Source organism: Cucurbita pepo, chromosome 4, assembly GCF_057944985.1.
Source record: "Cucurbita pepo subsp. pepo isolate OVF chromosome 4, ASM5794498v1, whole genome shotgun sequence".
NCBI lineage: Eukaryota > Viridiplantae > Streptophyta > Magnoliopsida > Cucurbitales > Cucurbitaceae > Cucurbita > Cucurbita pepo.
Window position 1 is genome coordinate 6,426,055 of NC_141801.1, and position 12,594 is coordinate 6,438,648.

Here is a 12,594-nt window from a genome sequence, read left to right on the forward strand (position 1 = left end):
GTTAATTCTCTGTAATGGTCGACACCGTCCTCTTCGTCGATTAGCTTTCTTGCCCTACTTATTTGCCTTCATTCCTGTATTCCTGCACTTAGAGGTTGTAGCGACTTGGGGAGCATAGGGCAGGGAATGAGTAAACTAATGTACGTTGGCTTTAATTAGTTGGAGCAAGCTATGTAGGAATGGAGTTACAGGCAATTTCTTCCAAACCCCGTTCGTTATCAAAATGGAAGAAGAAAGAAAGAGGTGAGTGATCCGAATTTAGAACCTTGATGATAATGGGATCCCATATCCGGAAGAATAGCGGCGGAACGATTGTAATGAGATTTTCACTCTTTCCCGTAGTTCAGGGCTAAGAAGGGAAGGAAAAAAGTCCTCTGGTTCGTCTAAACACCCTGCAATCAAACTCAAGGAAAGCTATGAAGAGCCGATAGGTTCAGAGTATGACGAGGGGCTGACTTAATAAGCAATGCGAAAGAGTGTCTTTATAGGTGAGACAAGAACCCTGCCTTCCTTCTTAGGGGGATTTATTTACATGATGATATGATTCTAACTGTTCGTGGCGTAGCGCCGCAGGACCTTGATTCTGATGGTGGTGGATGGTCAGAGGATCTGAGGGCAAGTATGAAAACGGAATAATTCCTCATATGAGACTGATTGAAAAAGGATAAGTCGAACTGCATGAAGAGGGGGAGCTTAGTAGGCAACACCTTAAGTAAACGAAATGTCCCTATATGTCTTGCACAGAGGGGTAACTAACTGATTGTCTGTTCTCCGGTCCGTGTTTGGATCTGGATCTGGACATCACCGATTGGCGAAGCTCAACTACATTTTGAGGAAGTAGCTATAGAAAAGGGACCCTCTAAGCCTAAGCGGAGAAGGGTTTAGAATGAACGATGGTGATACATAATAGACTAAAATGAACAATATTTGTTAGCGGTGAACTTGGGTTAGAGCCTGAGACCAAAGCAGTCTTTTAGAAAAAATGGAAATCAAAGAAAAATTATCGAGTATACAGGTCAAGTATCGACTTTTAAAATATATTTAAATTCTTGTAAAATGATTATCGAGCATTAGGTCAAGTACATAGATACAATAAAATAAAACGTTTGTAAGTTCGAGAGTCTATGACAAATATATGAGCATTTAGAGACCAAACAAGAATGATACGAAATTCATGAACGAAATTAGGTTTGAGACGTATTCTAACAATACCGACGTCTCTATAAGTAGTAATGCTTTTGGCCAAATGATCCAATTCCATCTTCCAATGGCCAAATTTTCCAACCATTCATCACTTCCCTCACCATTTCAACCATTTATCGTCATACTCGTCATCGTCTTCTTCCTTTTCCATACGATCACAACGTCATACTCTGCGACTTTTGTTCTCCTCTCCAATCAATGTGGGACATCACACTATGTCTATCGAGATTATCTAGCTTCATAAATATGCTTAATCGAGGAAGTTTAGGGGTAAGATAGTCCTTAATTAATATAAAGGAGAAAATGAATTTAATTTGAAATGTCAAATTAATATTCAATAGATTAGATATATTAAATAAATAGGGAAAATTTCAAATTAATATTTAGTATCTTAGATATATTAAAAGAAATATATATTTATTGTACTTGAGACAATTAAATATCAAATCAATTAATGTATTTGCAATATTTGAATGCAAAACTCCCAGAAAAGAAAGAAGGACGACAAGTAAAGAGGAAAAGGAAGAAAGAGGACCGAAATCGGCAACGGAAACATAGCGGGAAGGAGAGAGAAAACTCGCTGGAAAATCAGCCGAAGTCAGGTAAGAAAGACGAGATCCACGGATCTGGGTCAACCCGAACCCAAAACTCGAGAGAGCCAGCCCATTCTTTCCCTCGGCCTCTACCTTTGGCCCAGCCCAACTACAACGACCCAAACCTTAAACCAGCCCAGAAGCTACGGTTCTGTTGAACCAACCCGAGACTAGACCCACGGTCCAATCGAGCCGGCCTGCAACCCAAACACTTGCAACCCAGCCCGAACTGGACTGCGGTATCTAACATTCCACGGTTATTTTGCTTGATTTAGATGTCGAGACTGAGGGTTCGAAGTCGTGGGTTTTCTCGTCGGATTTTCTTCAATTCTCTCTCTCTCGGATTTCTTTTCGTTTCTTAGTTGCAGGTGGTCTGAGGTTGGATGGCAGAAGGGAGCAGGTGGGAGACATTCGACTGGCGATCCTCGAGGTGCGGGGTCGTGTGTTGTTAGAATCGATGTTCTAACCGATTGAGCTATTCAACTTGGCTTTTTGATAGACTTGACTTCTCCACAATGATATGTCACGGTAGATGAACCTAGCTCTAATACCACTTGTTGCTTTGACCGAGGAGGAAATCGATTGTTATTTTGACGGAGGAGGAAATAGTTGATGAAGAGAAAGAGGAAAAATCTTAAAAGAAGAAAATAATTAAAAAAAAAAACAGAATAGAGAGACAGTATTTAGATATTTAAATAACAGAACAGAAGATAACTAAAAAAATAGGAATGATTTTCAACCTAGGCATTCGGCGATGCTGTAACGATCGGGGAAAGAAAGAAAGTATATATATATATATATATATATATATATATATATATATATATATATATATATATGAAAACGAAAAAAAAAACAAAAAAAAAGAAACTCAGTCGCCGGAAAACCCGCGAGTTTTCCGGCGACCGCCGAGTTTCGCGGAACTCACGCGAAACAACGGTCACAGCACGCCCACCCTCAGCCCAGCATCTTTAGAACGCCTGCAAAGGGAGAAAAGAGAGAAAATTTTGAGAGAGAGAGAGAGAGAGAGTTCAGACAAACATCGGCGAGTGTCCAGTTTCTCCGACGAGCCCTCAAACCGACACCAAACGACCTGTTACCACCATAAGAGGGATCCCTAACGAAAGCACAATAACTCAGGGTGCGTTTTGTGTTATTTCGTAAGCGTCGTCGTCGGTAACTGAGGTCGAAAAATTAGGTTTCTTAATCGATTCTTAGATCTGCGGCTTTTAGGAGCTTTTAGGCCGCAAAACTCCCAAAAAGGAAAGAAGAACGACGAACAAAGAGGAAAAGGGAAGGAAGAGGACCGAAATCGGCAACGAAAACGCCGCGGGAAGGAGAGAGAAAGCTCGCCAAAAAATCGGCCGAAGTCGGGTAAGGAAGACGAGATCCACGGATCCAGGTCAACCCGAACCCAGAACCCGGGAGAGCCAGCCCGTTCCTCCCTTGGCCTCTGCCTTCGGCCCAGTCCAACTACAGCGGCCCAAACCTCAAACCGGCCTAGAAGCTACGGTTCAGTTGAACCAACCCAGACTAGACCCACGGTCCAATTGAGCCGGCCTGCAAACCAAACACTTGCGGCCCAGCCCAGTAAGCCGAGGCCCAACGATTAGCCTTGGCCTAGTAGCCTTCCACTGCCCGCGACCCGAACCACGACCTGAACCGGACTGCGACCCGTGCTTCGACCCGACACTACCGCCCGATGTGGCTTTCTCTGCTGCTGCCACGTGTCACACAGCAGCGCGGCAGTCCCTCGGCTCGGCTCGGCGCAAACGGCTCGGGCTCTCTCCGGTGACGCTCCGGCGGCTCCAGCGGCTGTTCGGCTCGGCTCAACTATTTTTAGCCCTGTTTCCACTGTTTCGACCCTCTTGGATCTGTTTTCGGCCCCGATAAAGGTATCCGAGGCCGTTTTAGAGTCGTATTTCACATTTATTAAATTATAGGTAAATTAATTGTGAAATACTAACGGAAAGTGGTGAACGGTGCGATAGGAAACAAACCCCGGCGACGTAGGAAGCAGCTCTCACGGAACCGGAGCTTACGTTTAGCTATTTAGGGAGTACTTCGGCCAAGGCCAACCAAGTAAGTGGCCTTACTATAGGATAGGCTAAATAAATTATATGATGCTTGATGATATGTGCTAGTATATACATATTTTGTTGAGTGACGCTTGATATGTTTGACGCCCGTTGTGGCATTATGATGAGCATGATGATTGCATGATTTTTACCTTAATATGATGATGTTTTCCATATTGAGCATGATAGATGATGATGAGTGCCATATTGCATCATGTCGTTAGATCGACGTAGGACACAACCCTAAGAGCATGAAAATGATATTAATATAAATATCCACGAGTATGCGTTACCTAGAGTAACAAAGAGATGAGACTAGAGGGTTGTGTCAGAAGAGACATTACGATGGATTTAGAGGGACCTCATGCATTTTGTATGTTCATAAGCATAGGGCTACTTTCCCTAGAGATGATGAGTGCAGACGGGCACCTTATGATGAGCGCGAATGCGCACAGGTGCGAAAGCACACAGATGAGGGTGTTCATGAGGCGCATGACACTATGGGGTTCCGCTGACCTCCGGACGTCGCTACAGATTAGCTTGACCAGAGGGTCCAGGGGGTGTGCGAGCGCCTTGGGGACTCACACTCGCACGTGTGAGTCGTGTGTAGGGAAGTACTACACATCCAATTTGTCCGAGACTGGAGGCCACCCCTAAGATGATTAGAGATAGGTCCCTATTCATGATTGCATGTGTTTGCATTAGCATGGCCCCTATAGTGGGGTCACTTACTGAGTATTTCTTCGAAATACTCAGGCCGTGTGCCATATTGTTTTTCAGGTAAAGGCAAGGCTCCCATGTACGGTTGACGGTGGCATCGTGATCAGAGACTGTGGCGCGTGCATAGGATAGTTGCATATTTAATTCCTAGTCTTGGTTAGGATAGGGCGTTTGCATTTCATTCATTTATATTAATTAATTTGTAATCGTTTTATTTTATCTTTTTGAACTCCAGCACGATGTTTGAAACACGTAAGTCCGGCAGTGTTTTCCAATGTTTTAATGTATTCTGAACTTTTCAATTTTTCCGCTAATAAAGATGAGCATGCTTAGATTTTTATTCTGCATTAGAGATGAGCATGAGACGTTAGTGGCGACTCTAGATATGTGGAAATTTAGGGTCGTTACAGTTGGTATCAGAGCTCTAGGTTTTAGATTCTGTAGGCTTGGCACGCTCCACGGTCCCAACGTCGACGCCCCGTCACCATCAGGTACGCCTTGCATAAGATAAGAAAAGAGAAATGTTTTAAAACTTGCATGCATTTTTTTTTTTATGTTGACATTACTGAAATGGTTGTGATATTTCACGTATTTATTTAAGAGTATGATGTCATGTGTTGCATGCTGAGTAACTTTGTTAGTAGCATGATATGATGCTTAGCATGATGAATGTTTACTTCTTTGGCGTTACGATGTATTGTATAGTGTGCGTATTGTTATATATATATATATATATATGCATAGTATTAAGGCCTTAGATTTAAGCAACCTTATATTGGTTTATAGAACCATGCCCGGAGGACGAGAAAGAGGAAGAGGAAGAGGAAGAGGAAGACGAGGAAGGGGGCGACCCCGTCGTAGAGAAGTAGGACGAGGTGTGGCGGTAGAGGGCCCACCTCAAGAAAGATCAAAGACTGGGCCGGTAACAGTTACGCTGCCCCCAATTTTACCTCCAGTTGAGCTACCTCCTCTAGCTCCACTACAAGCTGAGCCTCCACCACCAGTACAGCCTCCACCACAAGTAGAACCTCCACCCCAGCCTACCCTACCACTCCAAGTCGCACCTGAAGCTGCACCCCCAGTGGGTGGAGTAGATGCTAATACTAGGTTAATGTGTGACTCCATCCAAGTCCTAATTCAAACCTTGGTAACCAACCAGCAAGCCAGTCTACAACAGGCCCAGGAACAAGCCCAAGCACAGGCCCATGCACAGGCGTTGGCACTGGCACAGGTACAGGCACAGGTACAGGCACAGGCACAGGCACAGGCACAGGCACAGGCCACTGCTCAGGCCAATGCCCCAGTAAACCCTCCACAACCTGTTAGATGTTCAAACTGGATAAGGGATTTCAAGAGATACGACCCTCGACCATTCACTGGTTCCCTAGTAGACCCCATAGAAGCCCAAATGTGGATTGCAGCGGTAGAAACCACCTTTGAGACTATGGAGTGCCCAAAGAAACAAAAGGTCGCCTGTGCAACCTTCGTCCTACAAAAGGACGCAGAGATATGGTGGAGAGATAACAAAACCCTCCTTAACCCAGAAGGGGGACCAATGAACTGGGAACGATTTAAGGAGGCCTTCCTTAAAGAATATTATCCTAAGTCAGAGCGGCTTAAAAGGCAGCAGGAGTTCGCCCACCTGGTACAGGGAGGACTCACAGTAGAGAAGTACAACCGAGAGTTTAATAAACTCAAGAGATTTGCACCGTCCATGGTGGACACTGAGGAAAAGATGATAGAGAAATTTATATTGGATTTGGAACCAAGAATCCGCCGCATGTTGGAGGCGTTCAACCCAAAGACCTATGAGGAAGCCTTGAGAACTGCCAAGGCTTTAGAGAAACCAAAGGATGAGAAACGACGTGAAGAGCCAGTTATAATTGGGCAGAAGCGTCCTCATGAATCAGGAGGCTCTGACCGTCCACCACCAGCACGTAGGCACCGTTCCAATAACAGACCCGCTCCTAGATGGGATGAGCGACGCCCTCCCCGACATACTGACAGGAACCCCAGGAATCAAGATGGGGCCAGAGGGAGGAGAGAGGAAGGGTGCACTATCTGTGGAAGACTACACGGTGGGAGGTGCATGGCTGGCAGCCGAGCGTATTATAGATGTGGTCAAGAGGGGCACATCGCCATGAACTGCACGGCCGGAAATGCTACAGCACAAGCAAACCCGCCCAGAGTAGTAGAGCGAACGGATCAACCAGCACCACCGCGAGCTCAAGCTAGGGCATACGCGTCAACCAGCAAGGACACTGGGAGGTCCGATGCCGTGGTGACAGGTACACTATCCATTTTAGGTCATTTCGCTTTTACCTTATTTGATTCTGGTTCCACGCATTCCTTTACTTCCATGCCTTTTGTTGTACAAGCAGGGTTCGAATTAGAACCCTTATTGCATGAAATGTTTGTAAGCACCCCTGCGGGGGTAGACTTAGTGTCTAGGGATAGAGTAAAGGATGGCCAAGTAATCATAGGGAACCAAACTTTAAGCGTTGACCTGATAGTGGTAAACATGACAGATTTCGACGTCATACTAGGCATGGATTGGTTAGCTGAAAATCGAGCTAGTATAGACTGTCGCAAAAAGGAAGTAAAATTTTCACCACCGACAGGACCTACCTTTAAATTTAAAGGCACAAATACCGGGATTACCCCCAAGGTAGTCTCGATGATGAAAGCAAAGAGGTTAGTCCAACAAGGTGGATAAGCTATATTAGCATGTGCTGTAGACGTGAGAGGAAAGGAAGAGACCCTAGTAAACGTGCCAATAGTAAACGAGTTCCCAGATGTATTTCTGGATGACTTACCTGGTATACCCCCTTCCCGAGCGGTCGACTTCGTCATCGAACTCGAGCCGGGAACTGGGCCTATTTCCAAAGCACCCTATCGCATGGCGCCAGCAGAGTTGAAGGAACTCAAGGCGCAACTGCAAGACTTACTAGATAAAGGATTCATTCGACCTAGCGTGTCCCCCTGGGGTGCGCCAGTGTTGTTTGTTAAGGAGAAAGATGGATCGATGCGTCTGTGCATCGATTACAGAGAGCTAAACAAGAGAACCATAGAAAACAAATATCCTCTGCCTAGAATAGAGAACTTGTTTGATCAACTCAGAGAAGCAACAGTATTCTCTAAGATAGATCTTCGGTCTGGTTACCACCAAATTAGGATTAATGAAAAAGACGTACCAAAAACAGCGTTTAGGACAAGGTACGGTCACTACGAGTTTGTAGTGATGTCATTTGGCCTCACCAATGCCCCAGCTGTATTTATGGAGTTAATGAACCGGGTATTCAAAGAATGCCTAGACATGTTTGTAATTGTGTTCATTGACGACATCCTCATATACTCGAGAATCGACCTAGAGCACGAGGAACACCTCCGAAAAGTCCTAACCACCCTAAGAGAGCACAAGTTGTACGCTAAGTTCTCCAAATGCGAATTTTGGTTACGACAAGTCTCTTTCCTAGGACACGTGGTGTCAAAGGACGGAATATCTGTAGATCCCACCAAGGTCGAAGCGATCAAAAAGTGTGAACGCCCAACTACGGTAATGGAAGTAAGGAGTTTCCTAGGATTGGCGGGATATTATCGAAGGTTCGTGCAGGACTTCGCTAAAATATCCTCGCCTTTAACAAAGTTAACAAAAAAGGGGTGCCATTTAGATGGGATGATGCTTGTGAGGCAAGCTTCCAGAACCTAAAAGAGAGATTGGTAACCGCCCCGATACTCATAGTACCCGAGAGCTCAGAAGGATATGTGATCTATAGTGATGCCTCCATGAAAGGACTGGGATGTGTGTTAATGCAACACGGCAAGGTTGTCGCATACGCATCTCGTCAACTTAAAGAATATGAAAAGAACTACCCTACCCATGACCTAGAGTTGGCCGCTGTAGTGTTCGCGCTGAAAATCTGGCGACATTACCTGTATGGCGAGAAAACCCAAATTTTTACCGACCACAAAAGTTTGAAATACTTCTTCACCCAGAAAGAGTTAAACATGAGGCAGAGAAGGTGGTTAGAATTGGTGAAGGATTATGACGTAGATATCCAGTACCACCCTGGGAAAGCAAATGTGGTTGCAGATGCCTTGAGTAGGAAGACGGTCCACTCGTTGGCCCTCATTACGAGGGAAGTAAGGGTACAAAGAGAGTTCGAGCGAGCCAACATAGCTGTAGCGACCGAGGGAGTCATAGCACAGCTGGCCCGACTCACGGTACAACCTACGCTTAGGCAGAGAATTATTACCTCCCAACGAGAGGATCCTAACCTACAGAAAGTCCTAGGACAGCTAGACGAAAGTCCAGTAGATGGATTCTCGAAGTCATCAGATGAAGAACTATTGTATCATGGACGTTTATGTGTTCCGACAATAGAAGATTTAAGGAAGGAAATACTGATGGAAGCTCACAACTCACCATTTGCTATGCATCCAGGAGGTACTAAGATGTACCAAGATTTAAAACAACACTTTTGGTGGAAGAGCATGAAGAGGGATGTGGCCGGGTTTGTGAGCAAGTGCTTAGTTTGTCAACAAGTGAAAGCTCCAAGACAAAAGGCGGCGGGGTTGTTGCAGCCCCTAAGCATACCGGAGTGGAAGTGGGAAAACATAGCGATGGACTTCATAGTAGGTTTACCCAAAACGCCCAAGGGCTATACAGTGATCTGGGTAGTTGTCGATAGGTTGACCAAGTCGGCACACTTTCTACCTGGGAAGGTTACATATACAGTTGACAATTGGGCACAGCTGTACGTGAAAGAAATAGTAAGACTACATGGAGTCCCAGTGTCTATAGTGTCGGATCGGGATCCACGCTTTACGTCAGCATTTTGGCGCGGACTTCAAAAAGCACTAGGTACCCGCCTCGACTTTAGTACCGCCTTTCACCCCCAAACAGATGGACAAACGGAGCGTTTAAACCAAATTCTAGAGGACATGCTACGCGCTTGCGTACTAGATTTTAAGGAAAGTTGGGATTCCAAACTCCACATAATGGAATTCTCGTATAACAACAGTTTCCAAGCAACTATTGGAATGGCACCGTTTGAGGCCCTGTATGGGAAACGGTGTAGGTCCCCACTATGTTGGGACGAGGTAGGAGAGAAAGAATTAGTAGGACCCGAGTTGGTTCGACTCACCAATGAGGCTGTCCAGAAAATTCGAGCGAGGATGCGTACCGCTCAAAGTAGACAGAAAAGCTACGCCGATGTAAGGCGTAAAAGCCTGGAGTTTGAGGTGGGGGACCCAGTATTCCTCAAGGTGGCACCTATGAAAGGTGTGTTAAGATTCGGACATAAGGGCAAGTTAAGTCCTAAATTCATTGGACCATTCGAGATCCTAGAGCGAGTTGGTCCGGTAGCGTATAAGTTAGCCTTACCTCCAGCCCTCTCAGGAGTACATGATGTATTTCATGTGTCGATGCTGAGGAAGTACATTACGGATCCTATCCACGTAATAGACTACGAACCACTCCAACTCAATGAAGATCTGAGCTACGAGGAAAAATCAGTAAGAATCTTAACTAGAGAGGTAAAAACCTTACACAACAGGAGTATTGCGTTTGTTAAGGTACTGTGGCGGAATCACCACAGTGAGGAAGCCACGTGGGAGCGTGAGGACGAGATAAGAGAGAAATACCCCGAGTTGGTACAAGAGTTTGAGACTTTCGAGGACGAAAGTTCTTTTTAGGGGTAGATAATGTAACGACCCGGGAAAGAAAGGAAAAATATATATATATATATATATATATATATATATAAATAATAATAATAAATAAATAAATAAATGAAAACGAAAAAAAAAAAAAAAGAAACTCAGTCACCAGAAAACCCGCGAGTTTTCCGGCGACCGCCGAGTTTCGCGGAACCCACGCGAAACAACGGTCACAGCACGCCCACCCTCAGCCCAGCATCTTCAGAACGCCTGCAAAGGGAGAAAAGAGAGAAAATTTCGAGAGAGAGAGAGAGAGAGAGAGTTCGGACAAACGTCGGCGAGTGTCCAGTTTCTCCGACGAGCCCTCAAACCACCCTCAAACCGACACCAAACGACCTGTTACCACCATAAGAGGGATCCCTAACGAAAGCACAATAACTCAGGGTGCGTTTTGTGTTATTTCGTAAGCGTCGTCGTCGGTAACCGAGGTCGGAAAATTAGGTTTCTTAATCGATTCTTAGATCTGCGGCTTTTAGGAGCTTTTAAGCCGTAAAACTCCCAAAAAGGAAAGAAGAACGACGAACAAAGAGGAAAAGGGAAGGAAGAGGACCGAAATCGGCAACGGAAACGTCGCGGGAAGGAGAGAGAAAGCTCGCGGGAAAATCGGCCGAAGTCGGGTAAGGAAGACGAGATCCACGGATCCGGGTCAACCCGAACCCAGAACCCGGGAGAGCCAGCCCGTTCCTCCCTTGGCCTCTGCCTTCGGCCCAGCCCAACTACAGCGGCCCAAACCTCAAACCGGCCCAGAAGCTACGGTTTAGTTGAACCAACCCAGACTAGACCCACGGTCCAATTGAGCCGGCCTGCAAACCAAACACTTGCGACCCAGCCCAGTAAGCCGAGGCCCAACGATTAGCCTTGGCCCAGTAGCCTTCCACAGCCCGCGACCCGAACCACGACCTGAACCGGACTGCGACCCGCGCTTCGACCCGACACTACCGCCCGACGTGGCTTTCTCTGCTGCTGCCACGTGTCACACAGCGGCGCGGCAGTCCCTCGGCTCGGCTCGGCGCAAACGGCTCGGTCTCTCTCCAGTGACGCTCCAGCGGCTCCAGCGGCTGTTCGGCTCGGCTCAACTATTTTTAGCCCTATTTCCACTGTTTCGACCCTCCTGGATCTGTTTTCGGCCCCGATAAAGGTATCCGAGGCCGTTTTAGAGTCGTATTTCACATTTATTAAATTATAGGTAAATTAATTGTGAAATACTAACGGAAAGTGGTGAACGGTGCGATAGGAAACAAACCCCGGCGACGTAGGAAGCAGCTCTCACGGAACCGGAGCTTACGTTTAGCTATTTAGGGAGTACTTCGGCCAAGGCCAACCAAGTAAGTGGCCTTACTATAGGATAGGCTAAATAAATTATATGATGCTTGATGATATGTGCTAGTATATACATATTTTGTTGAGTGACGCTTGATATGTTTGACGCCCGTTGTGGCATTATGATGAGCATGATGATTGCATGATTTTTACCTTAATATGATGATGTTTTCCATATTGAGCATGATAGATGATGATGAGTGCCATATTGCATCATGTCGTTAGATCGACGTAGGACACAACCCTAAGAGCATGAAAATGATATTAATATAAATATCCACGAGTATGCGTTACCTAGAGTAACAAAGAGATGAGACTAGAGGGTTGTGTCAGAAGAGACATTACGATGGATTTAGAGGGACCTCATGCATTTTGTATGTTCATAAGCATAGGGCTACTTTCCCTAGAGATGATGAGTGCAGACGGGCACCTTATGATGAGCGCGAATGCGCACAGGTGCGAAAGCACACAGATGAGGGTGTTCATGAGGCGCATGACACTATGGGGTTCCGCTGACCTCCGGACGTCGCTACAGATTAGCTTGACCAGAGGGTCCAGGGGGTGTGCGAGCGCCCTGGGGACTCACACTCGCACGTGTGAGTCGTGTGTAGGGAAGTACTACACATCCAATTTGTCCGAGACTGGAGGCCACCCCTAAGATGATTAGAGATAGGTCCCTATTCATGATTGCATGTGTTTGCATTAGCATGGCCCCTATAGTGGGGTCACTTACTGAGTATTTCTTCGAAATACTCAGGCCGTGTGCCATATTGTTTTTCAGGTAAAGGCAAGGCTCCCATGTACGGTTGACGGTGGCATCGTGATTAGAGACTGTGGCGCTTGCATAGGATAGTTGCATATTTAATTCCTAGTCTTGGTTAGGATAGGACGTTTGCATTTCATTCATTTATATTAATTAATTTGTAATCGTTTTATTTTATCTTTTTGAACTCCAGCAC

General features: G+C 45.8%; 1 pseudogene; it reads left to right on the forward strand.

The window, feature by feature from the left end:
- The first annotated feature begins 5,384 nt into the window (after positions 1-5,384).
- LOC147792969 (uncharacterized) lies at positions 5,385-8,700 on the forward strand (annotated as a pseudogene).
- The last annotated feature ends 3,894 nt before the right edge of the window (positions 8,701-12,594 follow it).